The sequence below is a fragment of the Ranitomeya imitator genome, chromosome 2 (assembly GCF_032444005.1).
Source record: "Ranitomeya imitator isolate aRanImi1 chromosome 2, aRanImi1.pri, whole genome shotgun sequence".
In the NCBI taxonomy this organism is placed as follows: domain Eukaryota; kingdom Metazoa; phylum Chordata; class Amphibia; order Anura; family Dendrobatidae; genus Ranitomeya; species Ranitomeya imitator.
Genome location: NC_091283.1, coordinates 617,082,481 through 617,109,515, shown reverse-complemented (window position 1 = coordinate 617,109,515; position 27,035 = coordinate 617,082,481).

Here is a 27,035-nt window from a genome sequence, read left to right as displayed (position 1 = left end):
GCTGATTTTGAACAAAGAAGCCTGCCGGTTACCCGCGCTGAGTTCAGGGGCCACCGGAGAGGTAAATATATCAATATTTTTTATTTTAATTCTTTATTTTACACATCCCTATGGATCCCAGGGCCTGAAGGAGAGTTTCCTCTCCTTCAGACCCTGGGAACCATGAGAATACCTTCCGATACTTGATGTCCCATTGACTTGTATTGGTATCGGATATCGGTATCGGCGATATCCGATATTTTTCGGGTATCGGCCGATACTATCCGATACCGATACTTTCAAGTATCGGACGGTATCGCTCAACACTAGTGTTAAGTTCTGCGTGTGCAAGGAGCTAAAATAAAAGAGCTACCTTTTCCTTGTGCAGCATTACTGCTGCACAAGATGGCTCTTTCAGTAACAAACGCCGGGGGGGGGGACAGGTTCCCTTACATTTAGGTTGTTGTGCCAGCGTGGCGGTCGCAGGACACATTGCCGGCTACACAGCTGGGGATCAGCAGACGTTACTGAAACCCAATAACACTGGGTCGTATGTTTTTACTGTGCAGCCTGCACTTCTGAGCCGCAACTGGCGGTGTTGGAGCCCAGGAATAGCAGTTCAGGTGGTAGAAAGATGAACACATCAGGAGACCTGGATGACACCCAATTACTTAATCAGGCAGAGGAGTGGCAAATTCCTGCGAGATCCAGGCCTGGTTCATTTTCAGGAAAGTAAGCCGGTCAACGTTATCGGAGGATAGTCGCATGCGACGGTCTGTTAGTACACCACCTGCGGCACTAAAGACACGTTCCGATAAGACACTAGCCGCAGGGCAAGCCAGCACCTCCAATGCATACTGGCTTAGCTTTGGCCATGTATCCAGCTTAGAGACCCAAAACTTGAACGGAAAAGAGCCGTCTGGGAGTACAGTAAGAGGGCAAGCCATGTAGTCTGTCACCATCTGACGGAACCGTTGCCTCCTGCTGACTGGAGCCGCCGGTGATGGTGTAGACATTTGGGGCGGGCACACAAAAGTGTGCCAGAGTTGTGCCATACTGGGCTTGCCTTGGGCAGAGGCACTGCTTCTGCTCCCTCTTTGGGCAGAGCCTCCCCCGCTGCCTCGACGCACTGAGCTGCTTTGTAAAGCACTAGCAGCACTCCTCTCAGTTGGACTGGAGAAGATGATGGAATTCACCAGTGTGTCGTGGTACTCCCGCAATTTACGCTCCCGGGTCAACGCTGGGATGAGGTTTTGGACGTTGTCCCGGTAGCGAGGATCGAGGAGGGTGAACACCCAATAATCAGGCATGTTGAGAATGTGGTCGATGCGGCGGTCGTTTCTCAGGCACTGCAGCATGAAATCCACCATGTGCTGCAGACTGCCAACTGGCCCAGAAATGCTGTCCCCTGCTTGAGACATGATCTCTGCCCGCTCGTCATCACCCCACCCTCGCTGTACACACTGACCACTGGACAATTGTGTCGCTCCCTCCTCTAGACGGAGCTCTTCCTCCTCCATTGACTCCTCCTCATCCTCCTCACAAAGTGGCCCCTGCGTACCCCTTTGTGAGAAACCACGTGGCGCTGACTCTCCAGAAGCTGATGGAAAAGGTGACTCCTCATCCTCCACCTCTTCCACAACATCATCCCTTAACCCTTGCAAAGTTTGCTGAAGCAGGCAGATAAGGGGGACAGTCATGCTGACTGGTGCATCATCTGCACTTGCCATCCGCGTGGAATAATCAAAAGGACGCAAAACCTGGCAGACGTCCTTCATAGTGGCCCACTCTGTGGTTGTGAAGTCTGATCGGCGCTGACTGCGACTTCTTTGCGCCCGATGCAGCTGGTACTCCATAACTGCTTGCTGCTGCTCACACATATAATAACGTGGAATTCCACCTGGTAGGTAGGTCACATATGATGCGGTGTTCCGGAAGGCGGAATCGGCGCTGCAGAGCAGCAATGCGGGATCTTGCCAAGCTGGAACGCCGCAAGTGAGCACACTCTAGGCGGACCTTGTGCAGCAGGGCATCAAGATCCGGATAGTCCCTCAGAAAACTCTGCACAACCAAATTGAGCACATGTGCCAGACATGGGATGTGAGTGAGGTTGCCAAGGGCCAAACCTGCCACCAGATTTCGGCCATTGTCACACACTACCATGCCTGGCTGGAGATTCGCTGGCAGTAACCACACATCGCTCTCCTGCTTGATGGCATTCCAGAGCTCCTGCGCTGTGTGGCTTCGATTCCCCAATGAAACTAGTTTCAAGACGGCCTGCTTACGTTTGGCCACGGCTGTGCTCATGTCGGTCATAGGTAAACGTTCACGGGTCCATGTGGAGGTGGACTGTGACGGATCCTGCAGAAATGATTCTGAGGAACTTGTGTAAGAGGAGGAGTCAATGCGTACAGACTGGATTCCTGCAATCCTTGGAGTGGGCAGGACACGTCCTGCGCCACTCGCACGATCTGTACCTGGCTCAACAACATTAACCCAATGGGCAGTGAGGGAAACGTATCGCCCCTGTCCATGCTGACTGGTCCACACATCGGTGGTGAGGTGGACCTTGCTACTGACGGCGTTCAGTAGCGCATGTTTTATGTTTTCCTCAACATGCCTGTGCAGGGCAGGGACAGCTTGCCTGCTGAAGTAAAAGCGGCTGGGCACCTTGTACTGTGGGACTGCCAATGCCATCAAGTCACGGAAGCTGTCAGTCTCCACCAGCCTGAATGAGAGCATTTCCAGGGACAACAGTTTGGCAATGCCTGCATTCAGAGCCTGTGCTCGGGGGTGGTTGGCCGAGAATGCCCGCCTTTTCTCCCATGCCTGTACTACCGATGGCTGTAGAGTAGACTGGGAGTGTGAGGATGACTGGGAAGGTGGTGCTGTGGGTGGAATTACACAAGGTCTCTGGACAACAGTGCCAGAGGTTCTTCCATGGCGATCCTGGGAGGAAGCCAAACCAGCTCTGCGTGAGCTGGAGGAAGAGGCAACACGAGCTGAAGAGGTGGTAGCTGCCGCTGTTGGTTGGCCTACATCTTCAGTGTGTTTCTGTAACTCCACCGCGTGCCTGGTCCGCACATGTTTCCACATATTTGTGGTATTGAGGTTGCTGACATTTTTCCCTCTTTTTACTTTCTGATGACACAGCTTGCATTTGACAAAACAAATGTCATCTGCAACTGTGTCAAAAAAGGACCAGGCACTGCAAGTCTTGGGAGCGCCCTTTTTGGCTTTGGAAAGAGACAGGCTCCTAACGGGTGCCAAAGTGGAGGCTACAGGCTCCGCAGTCTTCCCCCTCCCTCTCCCTCTTTGGCCCGTAAGGGGAATCTCTTCCTCAGAGCTGCTCCCACCACCTTCCTGTTCCTCACGCCACGATGGGTCAACGACCTCATCATCTCCACTACCCTCTGCCACCAACTGCTCCTCCTGGGTAGTCTCGGCAGCACAGTATGCACCAGAAAGCGTCACCTGAGTTTCATCATCAGATGCGTACTGCGCTGTGGTCACCGCAGGCACTGGCCCACCCGCCTCTTCAGAGTCAGAGAGACAAAGCTGTTGGGCATCACTGCACACTGCCTCTTCTTCCATTTCTCCAATGCTGCTTGGCTGGCCCCCTGTTTCCAAGCCAATTGATTCAGAGAACAGAAGTAGAGACGGCTCCTGTCCAGGGCTCTCTGACTGCCTGGCCAATTTGGCAGGTGGTGAAGAGACAGATGGCTGCACTCCAGTGCTCTGTGCCTGAGAGGATGTGGCACTAACTGAAGTCGATGCCGAGGCGTTAGCTGCCATCCACCCGACAACGGCTTCAATTTGGTCTTCACGCAGCAGCGGTGCACGGCGCTCTCCGACAAAGCTGCGCATGAAGGACTGTTCCCTGCTGAAACTGAGTGACGACGAGTCACCGGTGCCCGCAGCAGGCACAGAATCACCACGTCCTCTCCCTGCTCCTCTCCCTGCTCCGCGCCCACGCCCACGTGCCTTACTCCCTGCCCTCTTCATCTTGGTTGACAGATAAAGATAAGCAGAAAAGTACTAAGGCCTTAGTGTGCTTATTCCTGAAATGCTCCTCCTAACAGGTGTAAGAAACACTAATGTTGTAAAGTGTGGACTAAACTTTATTATTTTTCAAATGTGGCCTACACAAGTGTTAAGTTGTGTTTGGTGAACTTTCCTTTTTTTTTTTTTCTGCAGATCGGACTACAGAGCAAGTTTAACTCACACGGGGACCGTGCAGACAGCCGTAAACGGCGCTGCAAGGCCCAAAAACCCTCCTCTAGGTTATCCTATGTAGTGTTTTTCCACTATTTAGCTGGAGACGGGTGGAAAGACACTAATAGGATTTTTTTTTTTAAATTTGAAACAGGCTGCACTATTTGAAAAAAAGGAAAATTTTTTTTCAAGGTATGAGGCAGTAACGCACCCTGAGCTGAATCCAACCGGCTATGGCTGCACACAGACTACAGGGCGAGCTGGGCTCACACGGAGACCGTGAGGATGTGGAAACCACAAAAAAGAAACGACCAACAAGGGTAGCTATAATGAAAATAAAAACAAACTCTTTATTAAATACATATCTGTACAACATATTTAGGACATAAATAGAACAGAGATACAGACACGGAAGGTGCAACAATACAGGTACACTACTATAGGAAACAAAAACGTGCGGGCTAGGTCCTGACTCCCTAATAAAAAAGATCTTTGTAGTGGGAGATGACACCAAAAGAACGGATTGGCTATAATTAGTAGGAAGCTCTCTACATATACTTTAGTACTATGCCCCAGAAGTCGTGGTCATAAGATATACCTAAATCTCTAAAGTGCCAATGTAATAACAGTTACCAACTATATAAAGTAGGGCACAGAGAACTGAACGATCACCAAGACATCCCCAGTGTCCACTAAAGCCGGGCATGTAGAGTGTAGGTATAACCAAGTAACTCATCAACCAATGCCATATCCGAACGCACTAAACCCAGCCCCAGGAACCGTACCAGGGAGGTGCCAATGCACCCATATGGAGCAAAATCCAAAGCGTGAACCAAACACTATTACCTGGTCCTGGGCGGTAAGCAGGTGTGCAGCAGGAGAGAAGCCGGCACGTCTACCCGACGCGCGTTTCGGAGCCGATGCTCCTTCGTCAGGGGTGCGTGTCAAAATGCCACAGTGTCGGGGTTTAAATGTGTGCCCGCCAGCCTCTGCAGCGGCGTCAACCGGAAATGACGCAGGCGTTGCCGGGACAACACCACTCGCCACGGCGGCGACGTCATGCGAGGGCGCCGCCACAACCATGACAACCGCCCGAGCATAAAGACGCCGCTAGCCGCGGGGAGCAGCGACACCCGGCACGCATGCGTACAGGAGACGCCACCGCAGATACAAAATGCTGACCAGGCTGAAGGGGGCCGATGTGCAGAATGGGTAAATGGATAATCATAATCCGCAAACAAGTTGAAACAACCAATCTACATATACTGAATGTCCAGACAGCCCTCCTAATGAACAAATAAATAAATTGGAGTGCTATAACTTAGCCTCCAAACACCATATACCCACCGGCACTAGATCTAACCATATAGTGGCCTTAGTATGAAATCAATACTCATAGGTGGAACAACGAAACATGAAATAAACACAGTAACACACAAAGAATGCAACATGTATACATAGTATATGAAAAAACCTTAAAACATAGAGAAGATATATAGATATATATAGATACAACAGTCTATATGGAACTAAATCCGTGTCCACCAACAAGCTGTAAATACGGGTGATTGAATAAGATGCTGTTTCTTGCGAATGCAATACTTCAGGGGCATCACCCGATGTACAACTGGTAACTTGAGTCCATACGACAACGCTGACAAATCCACAGATCAATGAACATAAATCTAAAATATAAAAACAAAGTTAAAAACAGCATATAGATGCACCTGATCGTATACACCCCCATGTCCTCTAAATGCCGGTCGCGGTCACAGAAATGACGCAAAGCTCAGGTTTTCATTGAGCCCGTGGGGATGGACGCTATTAAGCGTCCATATCCACCGCGTCTCGAGTTGTGCCAGGCGTTGTGCGATGTTCCCACCCCTAATATTTGTTTCAATTAAATCAATACCTTTCACCAGTAAACCACTACTGTCACAATTGTGATGTTGTTGAAAATGACGTGGTATTGTTTTTAGTTGCTGAATGTCTGTTTCAAAGGCAGCTGCCTCAATCCCCCGAACGTGCTCTCTTACCCTGATTTTTAGTTGACGTGTAGTTAACCCCACGTAAATCAAGGGGCATGGGCAGGATGCATAATATATGACGTTCTTGGACGTGCATGTTATACGTTTCTTAATGTCAAACGTCTTAAATCCTGTCGAATCAGTAAATGAGTCTGCCCTTAGAATATTTTTGCAGGCTACACACTTGCCGCAAGTACGACAGCCACCTCTCGATCTATTAGTTGGATCATTTAAAAAGGTCCTGGGAGGTTCACTTATATAGTGGCTGCGTACCAAGTGGTCTCGTAGGTTCTTAGCTCTACGATATGCAATAGAGGGTCGATTGGGCACCAATTTGGCTAACGTAGGGTCAGTCATCAGGATAGGCCATGCACGTTCAAGAACCGTGCGTATCGCACCTGCCCGTGAATTAAAGTTTGTGACAAACCTAATGGTACCAGATGTATCACCTCTTTCTTGCCTCTTATATAGAAGTGTGTCTCTATTGCTGTGTTTGGCACGTAAATAGGCCCTCTTTATCGCACGATTACTGTACCCTCTTTCCCTAAAGCGGGATTTAAGGATCTCCGCCTGGGCTTCAAATTCAGTATTCGTGGAACAAATACGGCGTATCCGCAAAAATTGTCCGATAGGGACTGCTCTAACCATATGTTCCGGGTGAGAGGAGGAGGCATGAAGAAGCATGTTAGTGGCCATAGGTTTTCTGTACACTGTTGTTTGGACCGTATCTGTCCTGTCCTTCGTCAGCCTAACATCAAGGAATTCGACACTAGAGTCACTGGCTGTAAATGTTAGTTTGATATTCCTATCATTAATATTCAAGGCACCCACAAACTCGGAGAAAGTCTCCTGGTCACCCTGCCAGACTACAAGGATGTCATCTATGTAGCGCGTCCAAAGAAGGACGCGCTCCATAGATAGCAGGCTGTCTGACCGTAGGAGGTCCCTCTCCCACAACCCCAGGAACAGGTTAGCATAGGAGGGCGCAAAGGCCGCTCCCATGGCTGTTCCCTGGAGTTGCAGGAAGAAGGACCCCCTAAACGTAAAGAAATTGTGGGTGAGTGTAAATCTCAGGATGTCCAGGAGAAAGCCCCGGAAATCCGGGGAACAATTTGACGTGGACAGGAAGAAATCTGTCGCTGCCAATCCATCATTATGCCTAATGCTCGTGTACAGTGCCTCCACGTCCATTGTACCCATTATTGTGTCCACACCCAGCTTAAGATCATCAACCCTTCTCAAGAGCTGATTAGTATCTTTAAGATGAGATGGAAGCTCCTCTACCAATGGTTGTAGGACCGAGTCTATCCATTTATTAATTGACTCAAGGTAATTACCTCGCCCTGATACTATCGGACGACCGGGCGGTACTGAGGCATTTTTATGCGTCTTAGGAAGGAGATAAAACGTTGGAATTGTGGGCTCCGTAATAGTCAGGGCTGTACTAAGTTCTTTCGTAATGATACCCCTATCTATAGCACTCCGAAGGATCTCCCCGAGCTCGGCGACAAAAGCGGACAAGGGGTTATACGTTAATTTCTTGTAGCATGTTGGATTTGACAATTGGCGCATGGCCTCCTTTTCGTACATGGCAGTGGGCCATATAACGATATTCCCCCCCTTGTCCGGAGACCGTGCAGACAGCCGTAAACGGCGCTGCAAGGCCCAAAAAAAACCCCCTAGGTTATGCTATGTAGTGTTTTTCCACAATTTAGCTGGAGACGGGTGGAAAGACACTAATAGGAAGTTTGAGAAAAAATGTGCAGCAGGCTGCACTATGAGCAAAAAAGGACAACTGTGTGAGGCAGTGTGAACCACCCCTGAGCTGAATACAACCGGGTATATGGCTGCACACAGACTACAGAGTGAGCTGCACACACACACACACACACACACACACACACACACAGAGACCTTGCAGAACGCTGTTAAAACAGCGCCCGCAAGGCAAGAGCAAGGTGAACAGTGAAGAACACACAGCGTTTTGCTAAATTAGCCTTGGGAAAGGAAAATAAAGCAATTAGCTATCTCAACTGGCCCTCAGTTAGATAACAGCGTCCTGTCCCTAACTGAAATCACAGCAGAGTGAGCGCAAAATGGCGGCAGCGTTTTTTATAGTGCAGAGTGACATCATTTCAGCAGCCAATCACAGCCTTGCCAGTACTTACATGCCCACCATGCTAAACAGGATGTGCCCTCACTTCCATTCATTCCTCATTGACTGCTGCGTTCAGTTTGAATTCTGGGAACTTCCAATTCCGGTGTCCGATACGCGGGAAGTATCGGAATTCGGTATCGGAATTCCGATACCGCAAATATCGGCCGATACCCGATACTTGCGGTATCGGAATGCTCAACACTACTGTCCACCAACATTCACCATCCAACCTGACAGAACTGGACAGGATCTGCAAGGAAGAATGGCAGAGAATCCCCAAATCCAGGTGTGAAAAACTTGTTGCCTCATTCCCAAGAAGACTCATGGCTGTACTAGCTCAAAAGGGTGCTTCTATGCAATACTGAACAAAGGGTCTGAATAGTAATAACCATGTGATATTTCAGTTTTTCTTTTTTAATAAACTTGCAAAAATTACTACATTTTTGTTTTTTCAGTCAAAATGGGGTGCAGAGAATACATTAATGAGAAAAAATGAACTTTTTTGAATTTACCAAATGGCTGCAATGAAACAAAGAGTGAAAAAGATAAAGGGGTATGAATACTTTCTGTGCTCACTGTATATAAAATTGAAATATTCAGGACCTTAAAATTGAAAGATTCAGGACCATTTTGGGCTTGAATATATATCCGTCAAAGTCCTTTCTATTTCCTTTAGATACTGTGGACACTTCCTTCTGGGACCATTTGTCAAATATTTGTGTGCTACAGAAATTTAAATACCTGGGTATTTATATGACAAGAAATCCACATTATTATATCCCTTTAAATATCAGCCCTCTGGCAATCAAGATGAAGTAAAAAGACATACCCATAGACAACAGTGATGCTGGCTTTAGAAGAAAAGTGCAAGGCCAGGGTCACATGAAACATCATATAGCACACTATGGGGCAGCTCAGATCATCATTTTTTTTCTCGGGGGTATGCTGCGATTTTACGCGTATATCGGCTGAGTCTCGCCAATGCAAGTCTATGGGTGCAAGAAATAAATCGGACGTCACATGAACCATCAGTGTAGCTTGCTAGAAATACGCACACATTTTCCTCAATTCAGCCCATTGAGCCATATAATTTAATGGAGAAAGTCAGTGAGAAATGTAAAGCCATACACATGTCATACTGATGTCATACGAAAGCATAGGTTAAAAAAATTGCATCATCGCGTTGCAAACGGATTACACACAGATGACCATACGGAGAACACTCCTGTGACTCTTGACAAGGAGACTCGGACCGATTTTCCATATGGCAAGTGTGATCCCAGCCTAAGACAGATAGTTTTTTTCGGACTATAAGACACAGTATTTTTCCCCAAATTTGGGAGCAAAATAGAGGTGAATCTTATAGTCTTAATACAGCTTAATGGGGGATGGGGCGCGATGTGGGTGGAGCTGGCATGCATGGTGGCCTTTTTTCTGAAGCTCACCACCGAGAAATCAATGGTCAGAGTGGGGACTCTGCTCCTGCCTCACCGACAACATTTTCTTGATGCTCAGGGCCCTCATTCCTGTACCACTTTGACACCCTCTCCTGCCAGCTAGAAGATGGCAGCATCGCCTCACTACTGCCACCACCGGCTTCCTGCAGAAGCGACCCTGGCTCCTGTAACCCGTTTCACAGCTCCAGCTCCCCCGGTAAGCTACTGTAAATTTGGACTATAACACCAACCCCCATTTTATGAAAAAAAATGTTTTTTCTATTGTCTTCCCCCAAAATTTGGTGTGCTTCTGATGGCTCAATGCATCTTATAGTCAACAAAATACGGTATTTTTTAAAAGGGTAACTGTGGCTCAAGAAATATTTAAAAAAAAACTTTAGAAACTGATAGTGGAAAGATTTTTCTCAAAATAGCATTTATGGATTGTGATATTTGGCTTTCCTCTGAATAGTGCATATCAAACTTTTATCATTTTTCAAGCAAAACATTTACGCCATAACTAAGTAAAATCTCCAAGGCTTTGTTAAGTACCTGCTTCCTTATTTGTCTTTTGTGATAATGAAGCACAATTGTACCTTTAATCCTCTACAGCACACAAAGAATAGAATGATATAGTCTGAAGGAAATTAGAATGACATATTTGGGTCAATTTTCTGCTTTGTGTCTATCCTTCACTGACAAATTCTATAACTTTAGAGTTAGGCTTTATCGTAACCAAAAATATCACAATTGAAAGAATAAAAAAATATACCTAGGCCTGGGTTGTTAAGTATGTTAAGTAGAGTTTGAGTAGAATTTCCTGAAATTCTTAGTTCCATGTGGATTTAAAATCAGTTGTGATTTGATTGATACATCATTTTATTGTTATAGATAGAATTGCAAATCTGTAAGACTTTTCACAGTTATTATAGTAAAAAACTGAAGCAAAGTTAGCAATCTATTTAAACTTTAGATGACTTAACTGTAGCTGAGAAACATCTAACCACATAGAATAATAAATTATGTAGCTGGTACTATAGAATATATAGTTAGTAATCCGGTAGTCCCTACTCACATCACCTGAGGCAAAGGTGAAATTGATGCCACTTTGGTAGCGTTTGCCCCTAATTTTTTGAAATATTGAGACTCCTGATTGGATTTCCATCTGCTGGGTGTTAGGTCTCGAGTTCCCGCTTCTGCAAAGGGGGAATCTCGAGCCATCTCCGCTGCGGTCTCCCATTCTCATCCAGCCGCAGTGGAGTCTGCTCAGCAGGGACGTCGGTCCCAGCGTCTTGCTCAGTCTCACTCTGTACAGAGAGTTACTGCTGCATTTTCAGCTTCTGCCATTAAAGCCAGTGCTGGTCAGCAGCGAGCGGACTTCTCTGGGACTAAGTCCTTGTCTGCACACACTGAGCATGCCCAGGGCAAGATCTCCCGTTGGAGATCGAGGGTCATGTGCTCAGGCTCTGCAGCACATTCCATTGGTCCTCTTGGCAGGTCTTGGAAGGGCAAAGTTTCTGTGGCCACTTCCTGTGCTGCAACTATATAAACTGCGCATGACCGCACGGCCATGCGCTAGTGTACATTTGCTTACGTGTGTTTGTTGTGAGTGCAAGTCGTCCTTGGATACCCCTTCCCTATTGAATGTCTGTTCGCGGAAGGTGTATGGTTGCTATCTAGCGCCTGACTTATCCTACAGCACTAATCACACGTTACAGCGTCCAGTTGCTGTGACCGCCAGTACGGCGCCGTGCACTTCCTCTGTTCTTTCCTTACCCAAGCCTGGGTGGTTAGTGGCGTTCGTCAGTGCGGCACCGCATGCACTCTTGTGCCCTAATATGGTTATTCAGCTTCCTTACGCACCCAGTTGCGGTGTTGTGCCAGCAAGGGTCTAATCGGACTTCAATCCTAGTTGGGGTTGAGTTCGCTGACTACTTGCTCGCCCTCTATGTGCGGTACCGCGATCCTGTGACGCAACAGGATCGCTTCCTTCACGCTGGGTGAAGTTTAACCCACGTGTGTATACTTATGAGTACCGCCATATAGTCCGTCATTACTTGGCAGCAGGTTCCATCTCTGCACGGTGGACCCCGGGCTGCGAACGCACCATACACTATCTGTCTTATTATTTTGTGTGTTCCGCTAGCCCTAACAGTACACTAGCGCCAGGGTCTGGCTAGTAATGACGGACAAACAACAATCCTTGCGGTATATCCAGCAGCTGGAGGGTAGGTTGGCGGCTCTTGAGAGCGCAACCTCAGCTGTGGATGTTACCGCAGTTGCTGTACAGGCTGCTAGCGTGGCTGCAGCAACCTTGTCCATTGCCACCCCTGCTCTGACATTTTCTCGCCTCCCGCTGCCAGAAAAATTTTCTGGTGATAGCAAATTTTGTAGGGGATTTGTGAGTCAGTGCTCTATTCACCTCGAGCTCCTGGCTGCACGTTTTCCCACAGAGCGGGCGAAGGTGGGATTTATAGTGTCTCTCTTGTCGGACAGGGCGTTGGAATGGGCTACGCCGCCGTGGGAGCGTGGCGATCATGTGGTGCAGAGTGCTCCGCTGTTTCTGAGCACTCTGAAACAGGTCTTTTTAGGACCTCAAGTCACCCATGATACTGCGCTCCAACTGCTGGCATTAACTCAGGGTGAGTCCTTGGTCAGTCATTTTGCCGTCCAATTCCGCACTTTAGCTTCTGAGCTGGATTGGTCGGATAAAGCTCTTATCCCCATATTTTGGAGGGGCCTGGCTGACCACGTTAAGGACGCTCTGGCCACTAGGGAGATTCCTGCCACACTGGAGGAGTTAATATCTGTCTCCACTCGAATTGACCTCCGTTTTAACGAGTGGAGGTTAGAGCGAGCCCAGTGTAGGCAGAGGTTTCGGCTGGCTCCTACCTTCGCCAAACCTCTGGAATCTCCGGTCCTGGTTCCTGAGTCACATGAGGCCAGGGAAGTGTCACAAGCGGGATCTAAGTCTCGGACCACTTGTGCACTCAAGGTCTGTCATGTTTGCCAGCAGTCAGGACATCTAGCCACCAGATGTTCTCAGCGGTCGAGGAAACGTCAGCGTCTAGTGGTAGTAGGTGGAGGTACACTAGACACGGCGACGTTTGCCTCTAAATTGTCCTTTAAGGGGACAATTACTATAGGCTCATTCTCCCACTCGGTAGAGCTCTGCGTGGATTCTGGGGCGGAGGGCAATTTTATGTCTTCTGCCTTCGCCCAACGTCACGCAATACCCCTGGTTATGCTAGCTCAACCAGTAACGGTACGAGTGGTGAATGGGTCGACACTGCCCTCACAGATAACACACCAGACCATCCCTTTTACTCTGTCCATGTCGCCATCTCATCAGGAGATTATATCTCTGCTCGTCATTCCTGAGGGAATTGATGAGGTCCTGTTGGGAATACCTTGGCTACGGTACCACTCTCCTCATATCGAGTGGTCCTCTGGCAGAATCCTGGGATGGGGCGAATCTTGTGGGGGTAGGTGTCAGAGGGAGTGCGTTCAGGTTGCTACTACAGAGGTACCCGCAGATCTTTCCTCTCTCCCCAAGCAGTATTGGTCTTATGCAGACGTGTTCTCCAAAAAGGCGGCGGAGATCCTTCCGCCCCATAGCCCCTATGACTGTCCTATTGATCTCTTGCCTGGTGCTGAGCCTCACCGGGGTCGGGTCTATCCACTATCTCTCCCGGAGACGGAGGCAATGTCACAGTACATCCAGGAAAATCTGGCAAGAGGATTCATTAGGAAGTCAGTGTCACCTGCTGGGGCAGGGTTCTTCTTCGTGCAGAAGAAGAATGGGGAATTGCGTCCATGCATAGACTACAGGGGTCTTAATGCCATCACCGTTAAAAATAAGTATCCTTTGCCCTTGATATCTGAGCTCTTCGATAGGCTTCGGGGAGCAAGGGTATTTACTAAATTAGATCTGCGGGGTGCTTACAACCTGATTCGCATCCGTGAGGGGGATGAATGGAAGACGGCTTTTAACACCAGGGATGGGCACTATGAATATCTGGTGATGCCCTTTGGGCTCTGTAATGCCCCAGCCGTTTTCCAAGACTTTGTGAACGATATCTTCCGGGATATGCTTTCCACCTCGGTCGTAGTCTATCTGGATGATATTCTCATCTACTCTCCAGATATTGACTCCCACCGGAGAGATGTTTGCAAAGTCTTCGACCTCCTACGGGCAAACTCCCTCTATGCCAAGTTGGAGAAGTGTATGTTTGAGCAGGAGTCCTTACCTTTCCTAGGCTACATCATCTCTGCCCAGGGATTGGCTATGGATCCTGCCAAACTACAGGCTGTGATGGACTGGCAGGAACCCCATTCTCTTAAAGCGGTGCAGCGCTTTATGGGGTTCATTAATTATTATCGCCAGTTCATTCCGCACTTCTCAACTTTGGTAGCTCCCTTGGTTGCCCTCACCAAGAAGGGGGCGAATCCCAAATTGTGGTCTGAGGAGGTCTCCAAGGCCTTTAACTCTATAAAGTCACACTTCGCTAGCGCTCCCATCCTACATCGCCCTGATGTTGATAAGCCATTTATCATGGAGGTGGATGCCTCTTCTGTTGGTGCTGGAGCAGTCCTCTTCCAAAAGGATGCTCAAGGTCGGAAGCATCCTTGCTTCTTTTTCTCCAAGACCTTCTCACCAGCAGAGAGGAATTATTCCATCGGGGACAGGGAGTTGCTAGCCATGAAGTTGGCTTTCTCGGAGTGGAGACATCTCTTGGAGGGAGCACGTTTTCCCTTCCAAGTCTTCACAGACCATAAAAATTTGGTGTACCTGCAGACAGCCCAGCGGTTGAATTCTCGCCAGGGCAGATGGTCCTTATTCTTCTCCCGGTTTCATTTCACCCTCCATTTTCTTTCTGGGGAGAAGAACATTCGGGCCGATGCTCTCTCTCGCTCCGTTGTGTCATCTGCGGAGGAGGAGCCTCGGCTTATTGTCCCCACCGAGAGCTTGAGAACTGTGGCCCAGGTTTCGCTAGAGTCTGTGCCTCCGGGCAAGACTTTTGCACCATCCAGCTTGCGACCGGAGGTTCTCTCTTGGGCACACTCGTCCAGGGTGGGGGGACATTTTGGTACCAAAAGGACATCTGAGTTACTGGCGAGGACATACTGGTGGCTGCATATGGCTCGTGATGTCACAGAGTATGTTCGGGCGTGTGTCTCTTGCGCCAAGAACAAGACTCCTCGGCAGCGGCCAGCTGGTTTGCTTTATCCTCTGCCGGTGGCGGACAGGCCCAGGGAGATGGTCGGGATGGACTTTGTGGTGGGCTTACCCAAGTCTCGTAACTGCACCATTATCTGGGTGATCACCGACCATTTTTCCAAAATGGTGCACTTGGTGCCTCTTCCACGGCTACCTTCTGCACGGGCGTTGGCTGTCTTGTTCGTCAAGCATATCTTTCGCCTACACAGTATGCCAGACAAAATTGTTAGTGACCGGGGTCCCCAGTTTGCGTCTCGATTCTGGAGAGAGCTTTGTCGTCTACTCAGTATTGAGTTGAATCTCTCTTCGGCATATCATCCCGAGACGAATGGGTTGGTAGAGAGGACCTTGGTCACATATTTACGACATTTTGTTTCTGCCAGGCAGGATGACTGGGCATCCTTGCTACCGTGGGCAGAGTTTGCACTTAACAATGCAGTAGCCGACTCCACCGGTCAGACTCCATTCCTCCTAAATTACGGCCAGCATCCGCGTGTTCCTGTGCCCATGTCTGTGTCTTCTGCTGACTCCAGGGTGGCAGATTGGGCTGTGGAGGCACGGGACATTTGGGACCGCACGCAGGATGCCATTCGGGCCTCCAAGGAGAGAATGAGGTCCTCCGCCGATGTTCATCGGCGCCCCGCTCCGACCTTTGCTCCTGGCGATTTGGTGTGGCTCTCCGCCCGTAACATCAGGCTGCGAGTTGAGTCCACTAAGTTTGCTCCTCGCTACTTGGGTCCCTTCAAGGTTCTCGAACGGGTTAATCCTGTGGTCTACTGTTTGGCTCTTCCTCCACGCTTGGGTATCACCGACACCTTTCATGTGTCCCTCTTGAAACCCGAATACATGTCCCGATTTTCCGAGTCATCTGCCGGGACATCGGGTTCGTCTACGGACGATTACGAGGTGAACGCTATTTTGGGGTGCAAGGTGGTACACGGCAAAAAGTTCTATCTGGTGGATTGGAAGGGTTATGGCCCAGAGGACAGGTCATGGGAGCCTGCTGAAAACATTCGGGCCCCACAGCTCATTGCTGCCTTCCAGCGTAGCAAGGCCCAAGGGGGGGAGGCCCTAGGAGGGGGGGTAATGTTAGGTCTCGAGTTCCCGCTTCTGCACAGGGGGAATCTCGAGCCATCTCCGCTGCTGTCTCCCATTCTTATCCAGCCGCAGTGGAGTCTGCTCAGCAGGGACGTCGGTCCCAGCGTTTTGCTCAGTCTCACTCTGTACAGAGAGTTACTGCTGCTTCTTCAGCTTCTGCCATTAAAGCCAGTGCTGGTCAGCAGCGAGCGGACTTCTCTGGGACTAAGTCCTTGTCTGCACACACTGAGCATGCCCAGGGCAAGATCTCCCGTTGGAGATCGAGGGTCATGTGCTCAGGCTCTGCAGCACATTCCATTGGTCCTCTTGGCAGGTCTTGGAAGGGCAAAGTTTCTGTGGCCACTTCCTGTGCTGCAACTATATAAACTGCGCATGACCGCACGGCCATGCGCTAGTGTACATTTGCTTACGTGTGTTTGTTGTGAGTGCAAGTCGTCCTTGGATACCCCTTCACCATTGAATGTCTGTTCGCGGAAGGTGTATGGTTGCTATCTAGCGCCCGACTTATCCTACAGCACTAATCACACGTTACAGCGTCCAGTTGCTGTGACCGCCAGTACAGCGCCGTGCACTTCCTCTGTGCTTTCCTTACCCAAGCCTAGATGGTTAGTGGCGTTCGTCAGTGCGGCACCGCATGCACTCTTGTGCCCTAATATGGTTATTCAGCTTCCTTACGCACCCAGTTGTGGTGTTGTGCCAGCAAGGGTCTAATCGGACTTCAATCCTAGTTGGGGTTGAGTTCGCTGACTACTTGCTCGCCCTCTATGTGCGGTACCGCGATCCTGTGACGCAACAGGATCGCTTCCTTCATGCTGGGTGAAGTTTAACCCACGTGTGTATACTTATGAGTACTGCCATATAGTCCGTCATTACTTGGCAGCAGGTTCCATCTCTGCACGGTGGACCCCGGGCTGCGAACGCACCATACACTATCTGTCTTATTATTTGGTGCATTCCGCTAGCCCTAACACTGGGTTGACTGTAGTGGAAGACGTCAGTCCCTATTATACTAGTCATACTTTAGTGAAATTGATACCACTTCTGTTGTGTCTGCCTCTAATTTTTATAAATTTGAAGACTCCTGATTGGGTTCCCATCTGTTGGGTTGGCTGTAGTGGAAGAGATGTCGGTCCTCATTATACTATTTATACTCTTGTGAAATTGATGCCACTTTGGTGGAGTCAGGTCCTAATTTTTTGAAATGTAGAGAGTCCTGATTGGGTCTCTGCAGTGGCGGCGCCTCTGCCTTCTGCCTCACGCTCCAGGCAGAGATGCAAACTTTATCACCACTGCAGCCCCTGTCCAGCACTTCCTTCTTCCTCCATGTCTGCCCACATCTAGGTTGCTTCCACCGCTCACAGGTCCCCTGGCACTATGCTTAGGGCGCATGTCCTTGCTCGCTCCCTCCCTATTAAAGGGACCGCACGCATCGCCCTAAGGTGTTTCCAGTCAATAGCTGGGTGACACCTTCTATTTAAGGCTCCTCCTCCAATATGGAGGTGCCTGAGCAATGTTGTTTTTGCCTTGCATGCTTCCTAGTTGTCAGATTCCCCAGGTCCGCCTATCTTCTTGTCTACCCTGTACCCATCTGCTCAAACCTGTCTGTGCCCATCTGTCTAAAAGAAATATGGTACACCGCACACTCTATGCGTATATTTGCAAAGTGATGGAAAGTTTATTTAACAGGTTTAATTTATAATGCAAGGAAAGCGACAAGAGGTAATAATTATTGACGTTTCGGCCCAACCTGGGCCTTAATCATATAATCGCTAGAGAAAAAAATAGAGCAAAAACAACAAAATAAACATGTGGTATATACAATAAATCATACTGTAAAACAAAAAACAAAAAACACAATCACGTTCCCAGCCTGGAAAGAAGAGACAATGGAATGCATAAATAAGAGAATCGGTAAATCCAAATGGAGAAGAATAAACAGGCAGTGACATAGCATGTTACATGCGTATAGCGAAACACCACATATGTTCCCCAAATAGAGAAGGGGGAAAATAAGAAGGGGGGCTTGTTCGCAGGGCTAGACCAAGACAATGGAAGCCAGACCTTATGACAGTCAATATCAAGGATACAGAGAACAGAGGCATTACCTTTAATGTGCATATAAAGGGGGGAGAAGAAGGTCCTTGTGGATGGAGGCACACACTACAGGAGAGATGAGATAGGTACATGAGATTGGGTAGGTACACAGAGGATAGGGTGTATGAGAGAATATGAGATGTACCTTAAATGCCTGATGATAATGCGTGTAGTAACGCAATAACAGCCCTGAGATGGGTGCTGTGGAGACACAGGAAATGGGCGCATAAGGGGCATGGATGTAATGTGGCTAAAAATGGTAAGGCAGAACCGGTGGCAGTATTAGTGGGTAGAGTAGGAGAATAAATTACCTGGTGGATGGAGGAACTGAGCGGCGCTCCCGCGCCCTGCTGACGGTGTGTAGCGTGGCCGGCGCTGTAATGTTTTAATGGCGCAAACCGGAAGTAGGACCTGCGGCACCGGAAGTGACGCGGGCGGTCCGGGAACGCAACTGCGCATGCGCGGCCGGCGATTCAGTGAATCGGCCGGCTGTAAATGTCAGCGGCTGCTGTGGGGCTTATGTGTCTATGCAGGCAACCAGGGGTAGAGGTGAAAAATGTCAGGGGAGCCATGCTGTAATATATAATACGGAGGATAACAGGGTAATCTTGCTATAAGTATACAGCGTTATATTTAAGATAATGGAGTGTCCATGAATATCTGTCACTGGCTGTTGATAATGAAAGGGCGGCGTGTATGGCTATGAAAAACGCTAAGGCTGACTGTAAAAGCTAGCGAGGGGGGACAGGGGCTAATGATAGTGAATATAGAAGTATTACCCATGGCTAGAATGGAACTAAAATGATACACTGGCTGTAGCTGAGGTAACCGTAGGGGATCAAATTGAGACTGAAGAGAGGATACCACTGGAAGTGTTGTATGTGATGTAGACATAAGTGGATAAATGGATAGTGTACCTCTAAGGGAATTCACAAGCAGAGTCAACGGATCTGTAAGGGAAAAGGGAAAGATTAGAAAACTATATTAGACTGACCAATCTATCTCTCTATTCAAGCCCCTGGGTGCGAGGGTGTCCAATGTGTATATCCACCAGGTTTCCCTGGATTTAAGACGTTTGATGTGGTTACCGCCCCGTCTGGGGCGGGGTACATGCTCCAGAACCTGAAATTTAAGTTGGGCCACTGTGTGTCTAGCTTTCATAAAGTGGTCTGGTAGGGGAAGCCAGATTTTGTTGCACCTGATGGTAGATTTGTGGCTAGCGATTCTATCCCTTATATGTTGTGTGGTCTCGCCGACGTAGAGTAGTCCGCAGGGGCACTTAATGACATAGACTACAAATTTAGAATTGCAGGTAAAAAATCCACGAATGGGGAAAGATTTCCATGTCCTGGGGTGTGTAACATTATCTGACTTTATCACATTGGAGCAAGCGGCACAATTCAAGCATGGGAAAGTCCCATTGCGACGTGAGCTTAAAAATTGCTGTGTAGGTACACGAAGTGTGCTACCCATGTCTGCCCTGACTAATTGGTCACGAATATTGGGAGGTCTCCTCTTGCTCATGAGCGCTGGTACCCCGAAGGGCGGGATTTCCGGATGGGCTCTGCCCAGGAGGGGCCAGTGCTTTTTAATTACTGAGTACACCTTAGTCATGAAAGGATGGTGAGTGTGTACGAACGGTATCCTTTCTTGGGATTGACGTGGTGTGGGACTCGTAGGAGGACCAGAGGACCTATTGAGTTCTTGTCTTAAGAGAGTCGAGGGGTAGTTCCTATCGCTGAACTTTTGTGCCATGGTATTGAGACGAATTTGTCGCGTCTCAGGGTCCGTGACGATGCGGGAAACTCTTTTAAACTGTGACCTAGGCAGACTGTTTTTGGTAGTGGTTGGATGGCAGCTAGAATAGAGTAACAAACTGTTACAGTCCGTGGGTTTAGTGTAGAGATCCGTTTTTAGGAATCCACTGGCATCTTTCAGTACCAAGGTATCCAGGAAGGCTATTTGAGCTTCATGGGTGTGGATGGTAAACTTAAGCTCTTGGAAAGTGGAATTAAGGGTAGAGTAGAATATATCGAGGGTACTGGATGGCTCTGTCCATATCAAAAAAATATCGTCTATGTACCTACAGTAATCAAGGACATGTTGGGTAAAAAGCTCATGTGTATAGACGTGTTGGGTTTCAAAGTGATCCATATACGCATTGGCGTAGGCCGGAGCCACGTTCAAGCCCATAGCGGTCCCGCATACTTGGGCATAGTAGGTGTCTTCAAAAAGGAAATAATTCTCAAAGAGAACCATATGTAAGAGTTCAAGGCAGAAGGATATGGCATTCTGAGACATGTCTGTTCGTTGCAAAAGTTCTCTAATGGCATGCATGCCCTTCTCGTGGGTTATAGAAGTGTATAGACTGTTGACGTCCATGGTTACAAGAATACTATGGGAAGGTACCTGATGTAGCTGTTTGATTCTTTCAAGGAACTGATTAGTGTCCAATATAGTAGAGTGCCTGTTTCTCTTCCAGTGTCATGTTGGTATGTGTGGGGAAGAATCCTAATCTTTGCTCATGCGATAAGGATTTGATATCACGATCTACCAGAGAGATGAATGTCTCAATAGCGTGGTATGAATGAGGAGGGAAAAAAGTGCTAGTGTTACGAAGTCCCAGAGAAGAGATAGACAGTGCTGAGGTGGTTTCAGTAAATCCGGGAGGTCTCCCGACCGGAACAGATGTTGGTAAGTTCCCAAAATGAGTCTTAAGTCTAATTGATCTGTAGAAACGATGCAAGTCCTTCTCAAGCTGGAATGAGTCCCAACGAGGTGTTGGACAGAAAGATAATCCTTTCTGTAGGACGGTCAGTTCCGCTGGTGACAGGGAATAGCTGGAGATGTTAACCACTTGATTGGCTGGCTTACCTGGCTTCGGGTTAACATCCTTTCTCCGCGATCTTCGGGTTGGTCGGTTTGGTGTCGTCCCCCTCTGCGGCCTGTAGCTAAAAAATGCTGCCTGTTGGAACCGGTGGAGGAGTCGCTGCCGGAGCTGTGGGATTCTGGTCTCCTGGGGTAGTTGCGACGACGCCAGTTTGTGGTATTGGACGAGTCGCTCCATCGGTATACCTTGTCGGTAGCGTAATCCTCGCTATCCCTCTGGAACTTGAGTCTCTTACGTTCCTGTAGGCTCTTTTCAAATTCCAAAAATAGAATTCCAAAAATAGAGCAAAAACAACAAAATAAACATGTGGTATATACACTGAATCGCCGGCCGCGCATGCGCAGTTGCGTTCCCGGACCGCCCGCGTCACTTCCGGTGCCGCAGGTCCTACTTCCGGTTTGCGCCATTAAAACATTACAGCGCCGGCCACGCTACACACCGTCAGCAGGGCGCGGGAGCGCCGCTCAGTTCCTCCATCCACCAGGTAATTTATTCCCCTACTCTACCCACTAATACTGCCACCGGTTCTGCCTTACCATTTTTAGCCACATTACATCCATGCCCCTTATGCGCCCATTTCCTGTGTCTCCACAGCACCCATCTCAGGGCTGTTATTGCGTTACTACACGCATTATCATCAGGCATTTAAGGTACATCTCATATTCTCTCATACACCCTATCCTCTGTGTACCTACCCAATCTCATGTACCTATCTCATCTCTCCTGTAGTGTGTGCCTCCATCCACAAGGACCTTCTCCTCCCCCCTTTATATGCACATTAAAGGTCATGCCTCTGTTCTCTGTATCCTTGATATTGACTGTCAAAAGGTCTGGCTTCCATTGTCTTGGTCTAGCCCTGCGAACAAGCCCCCCTTCTTATTTTCCCCCTTCTCTATTTGGGGAACATATGTGGTGTTTCGCTATACGCATGTAACATGCTATGTCACTGCATGTTTATTCTTCTCCATTTGGATCTACCGATTCTCTTATTTATGCATTCCATTGTCTCTTCTTTCCAGGCTGGGAACGTGATTGTGTTTTTTGTTTTTTGTTTTACAGTATGATTTATTGTATATACCACATGTTTATTTTGTTGTTTTTGCTCTATTTTTTTCTCTAGCGATTATATGATTAAGGCCCAGGTTGGGCCGAAACGTCAATAATTATTACCTCTGGTCGCTTTCCTTGCATTATAAATTAAACCTGTTAAATAAACTTTCCATCACTTTGCAAATATACGCATAGAGTGTGCGGTGTACCATATTTCTTTTATATACGTGGGGCTTACACAGCCCACTACACCAGCACCTCGCTCCCCCATTATACTGAGTGCGCGCCAATTTTTCGTATATACTCTGTCATAGTCTTGGCAGCTGCACCAGTTCGCCCTAATGTCCATCACAACTTTTGCATATGATACAGCCACTTGCGCTAATATTGTATCATCAGTGACTGGTTCCACTGAGTTTCTTAAAACACCCGCTACAGATTTGAGAACCAGGGATTACGAAAAGACTAAGCGGAAGCTAGTCTCTTATGACCTACACTGCACTACCCTGGCCGAATATTTTCGCCAGAGCAAAATTCCTAGAGGATTGAGGTGTAATCTGCGACCCACGCTATTCGCAGACAATCCGGAATTTTGCGATAGGTACAAGCAGATCCTAAATAAATGCTCACTAGACATCATCATCCTCACAATAGAATACCTCCAGAAGGAGATTATTGACGTTCAAAAAAGTATCCAGGCCATCGAGACCAAGTTGACGACAACTCTCTCATCCACTGGCTGGACCGCACTCAAAACCAAAACGGACAAAGCCATCTTGGAATTTGAAAAGATCCTACAGGAACGTAAGAGACTCAAGTTCCAGAGGGATAGCGAGGATTACGCTACCGACAAGGTATACCGATGGAGCGACTCGTCCAATACCACAAACTGGCGTCGTCGCAACTACCCCAGGAGACCAGAATCCCACACCTCCGGCAGCGACTCCTCCACCGGTTCCAACAGGCAGCATTTTTTAGCTACAGGCCGCAGAGGGGGACGACACCAAACCGACCAACCCGAAGATCGCGGAGAAAGGATGTTAAACCGAAGCCAGGTAAGCCAGCCAATCAAGTGGTTAACATCTCCAGCTATTCCCTGTCACCAGCGGAACTGACCATCCTACAGAAAGGATTATCTTTCTGTCCAACACCTCGTTGGGACTCATTCCAGCTTGAGAAGGACTTGCATCGTTTCTACAGATCAATTAGACTTAAGACTCATTTTGGGAACTTACCAACATCTGTTCCGGTCGGGAGACCTCCCGGATTTACTGAAACCACCTCAGCACTGTCTATCTCTTCTCTGGGACTTCGTAACACTAGCACTTTTTTCCCTCCTCATTCATACCAAGCTATTGAGAGATTCATCTCTCTGGTAGATCGTGATATCAAATCCTTATCGCATGAGCAAAGATTAGGATTCTTCCCCACACATACCAACATGACACTGGAAGAGAAACAGGCACTCTCCTCCTTACAGTCCAACAATACCATCACTATAAAACCCGCGGACAAGGGAGGTGCCACAGTAGTCATGGATCGAACACAGTACCGGGGAGAGATCCTTAGACAGTTAGCAGACACCAATACCTACAAGATCATACCTAGGGATCCCACCACTGCAATCACGACAAAAATTAGGGAAACATCAAAATATACCAGGACAACGATACGATTGATAGCAAGACAGCCACTTTCCTTCAGAACTCCCATCCCATCATTCCGGTTTTTTACGTCCTACCAAAAATACATAAATCTCTACATAATCCTCCGGGTAGACCTATCGTGGCATCCACCGACTCGGTTCTTTCACCACTTTCAGTATTTCTCGAAAAAATTCTGACACCCCTGACCAAAAACACCAAGTCTTTTATATTGGACACTAATCAGTTCCTTGAAAGAATCAAACAGCTACATCAGGTACCTTCCCATAGTATTCTTGTAACCATGGACGTCAACAGTCTATACACTTCTATAACCCACGAGAAGGGCATGCATGCCATTAGAGAACTTTTGCAACGAACAGACATGTCTCAGAATGCCATATCCTTCTGCCTTGAACTCTTACGTATGGTTCTCTTTGAGAATTATTTCCTTTTTGAAGACACCTACTATGCCCAAGTATGCGGGACCGCTATGGGCTCGAACGTGGCTCCGGCCTACGCCAATGCGTATATGGATCACTTTGAAACCCAACACGTCTATACACATGAGCTTTTTACCCAACATGTCCTTGATTACTGTAGGTACATAGACGATATTTTTTTGATATGGACAGGGCCATCCAGTATCCTCGATATATTCTACTCTACCCTTAATTCCACTTTCCAAGAGCTTAAGTTTAGCATCCACACCCATGAAGCTCAAATAGCCTTCCTGGATACCTTGGTACTGAAAGATGCCAGTGGATTCCTAAAAACGGATCTCTACACTAAACCCACGGACTGTAACAGTTTGTTACTCTATTCTAGCTGCCATCCAACCACTACCAAAAACAGTCTGCCTAGGTCACAGTTTAAAAGAGTTTCCCGCATCGTCACGGACCCTGAGACGCGACAAATTCGTCTCAATACCATGGCACAAAAGTTCAGCGATAGGAACTACCCCTCGACTCTCTTAACACAAGAACTCAATAGGTCCTCTGGTCCTCCTACGAGTCCCACACCACGTCAATCCCAAGAAAGGATACCGTTCGTACACACTCACCATCCTTTCATGACTAAGGTGTACTCAGTAATTAAAAAGCACTGGCCCCTCCTGGGCAGAGCCCATCCGGAAATCCCGCCCTTCGGGGTACCAGCGCTCATGAGCAAGAGGAGACCTCCCAATATTCGTGACCAATTAGTCAGGGCAGACATGGGTAGCACACTTCGTGTACCTACACAGCAATTTTTAAGCTCACGTCGCAATGGGACTTTCCCATGCTTGAATTGTGCCGCTTGCTCCAATGTGATAAAGTCAGATAATGTTACACACCCCAGGACAGGGAAATCTTACCCCATTCGTGGATTTTTTACCTGCGATTCTAATTTTTGTAGTCTATGTCATTAAGTGCCCCTGCGGACTACTCTACGTCGGCGAGACCACACAACATATAAGGGATAGAATCGCTAGCCACAAATCTACCATCAGGTGCAACAAAATCTGACTGCCCCTACCAGACCACTTTATGAAAGCTAGACACACAGTGGCCCAACTTAAATTTCAGGTTCTGGAGCATGTACCCCACCCCAGACGGGGCGGTAACCACATCAAATGTCTTAAATCCAGGGAAACCTGGTGGATATACACATTGGACACCCTCGCACCCAGGGGCTTGAATAGAGAGATAGATTGGTCAGTCTAATATAGTTTTCTAATCTTTCCCCTTTCCCTTACAGATCCGTTGACTCTTCTGGTGAATTCCCTTAGAGGTACACTATCCATTTATCCACTTATGTCTACATCACATACAACACTTCCAGTGGTATCCTCTCTTCAGTCTCCATTTGATCCCCTACGGTTACCTCAGCTACAGCCAGTGTATCATTTTAGTTCCATTCTAGCCATGGGTAATACTTCTATATTCACTATCATTAGCCCCTGTCCCCCCTCCCTAGCTTTTACAGTCAGCCTTAGCGTTTTTCATAGCCATACACGCCGCCCTTTCATTATCAACAGCCACTGACAGATATTCATGGGCACTCCATTATCTTAAATATAACGCTGTATACTTATAGCAAGATTACCCTGTTATCCTCCGTATTATATATTACAGCATGGCTCCCCTGACATTTTTCACCTCTACCCCTGGTTGCCTGCATAGACACATAAGCCCCACAGCAGCCGCTGACATTTACAGCACCATGGTCTCTTAGCAACCGGGTCCTCACTGAATCGCCGGCCGCGCATGCGCAGTTGCGTTCCCGGACCGCCCGCGTCACTTCCGGTGCCGCAGGTCCTACTTCCGGTTTGCGCCATTAAAACATTACAGTGCCGGCCACGCTACACACCGTCAGCAGGGCGCGGGAGCGCCGCTCAGTTCCTCCATCCACCAGGTAATTTATTCCCCTACTCTACCCACTAATGCTGCCACCGGTTCTGCCTTACCATTTTTAGCCACATTACATCCATGCCCCTTATGCGCCCATTTCCTGTGTCTCCACAGCACCCATCTCAGGGCTGTTATTGCGTTACTACACGCATTATCATCAGGCATTTAAGGTACATCTCATATTCTCTCATACACCCTATCCTCTGTGTACCTACCCAATCTCATGTACCTATCTCATCTCTCCTGTAGTGTGTGCCTCCATCCACAAGGACCTTCTCCTCCCCCCTTTATATGCACATTAAAGGTAATGCCTCTGTTCTCTGTATCCTTGATATTGACTGTCATAAGGTCTGGCTTCCATTGTCTTGGTCTAGCCCTGCGAACAAGCCCCCCTTCTTATTTTCCCCCTTCTCTATTTGGGGAACATATGTGGTGTTTCGCTATACGCATGTAACATGCTATGTCACTGCCTGTTTATTCTTCTCCATTTGGATCTACCGATTCTCTTATTTATGCATTCCATTGTCTCTTCTTTCCAGGCTGGGAACGTGATTGTGTTTTTTGTTTTTTGTTTTACAGTATGATTTATTGTATATACCACATGTTTATTTTGTTGTATTTGCTCTATTTTTTTCTCTAGCGATTATATGATTAAGGCCCAGGTTGGGCCGAAACGTCAATAATTATTACCTCTGGTCGCTTTCCCTGCATTATAAATTAAACCTGTTAAATAAACTTTCCATCACTTTGCAAATATACGCATAGAGTGTGCGGTGTACCATATTTCTTTTATATATGTGGGGCTTACACAGCCCACTACACCAGCACCTCGCT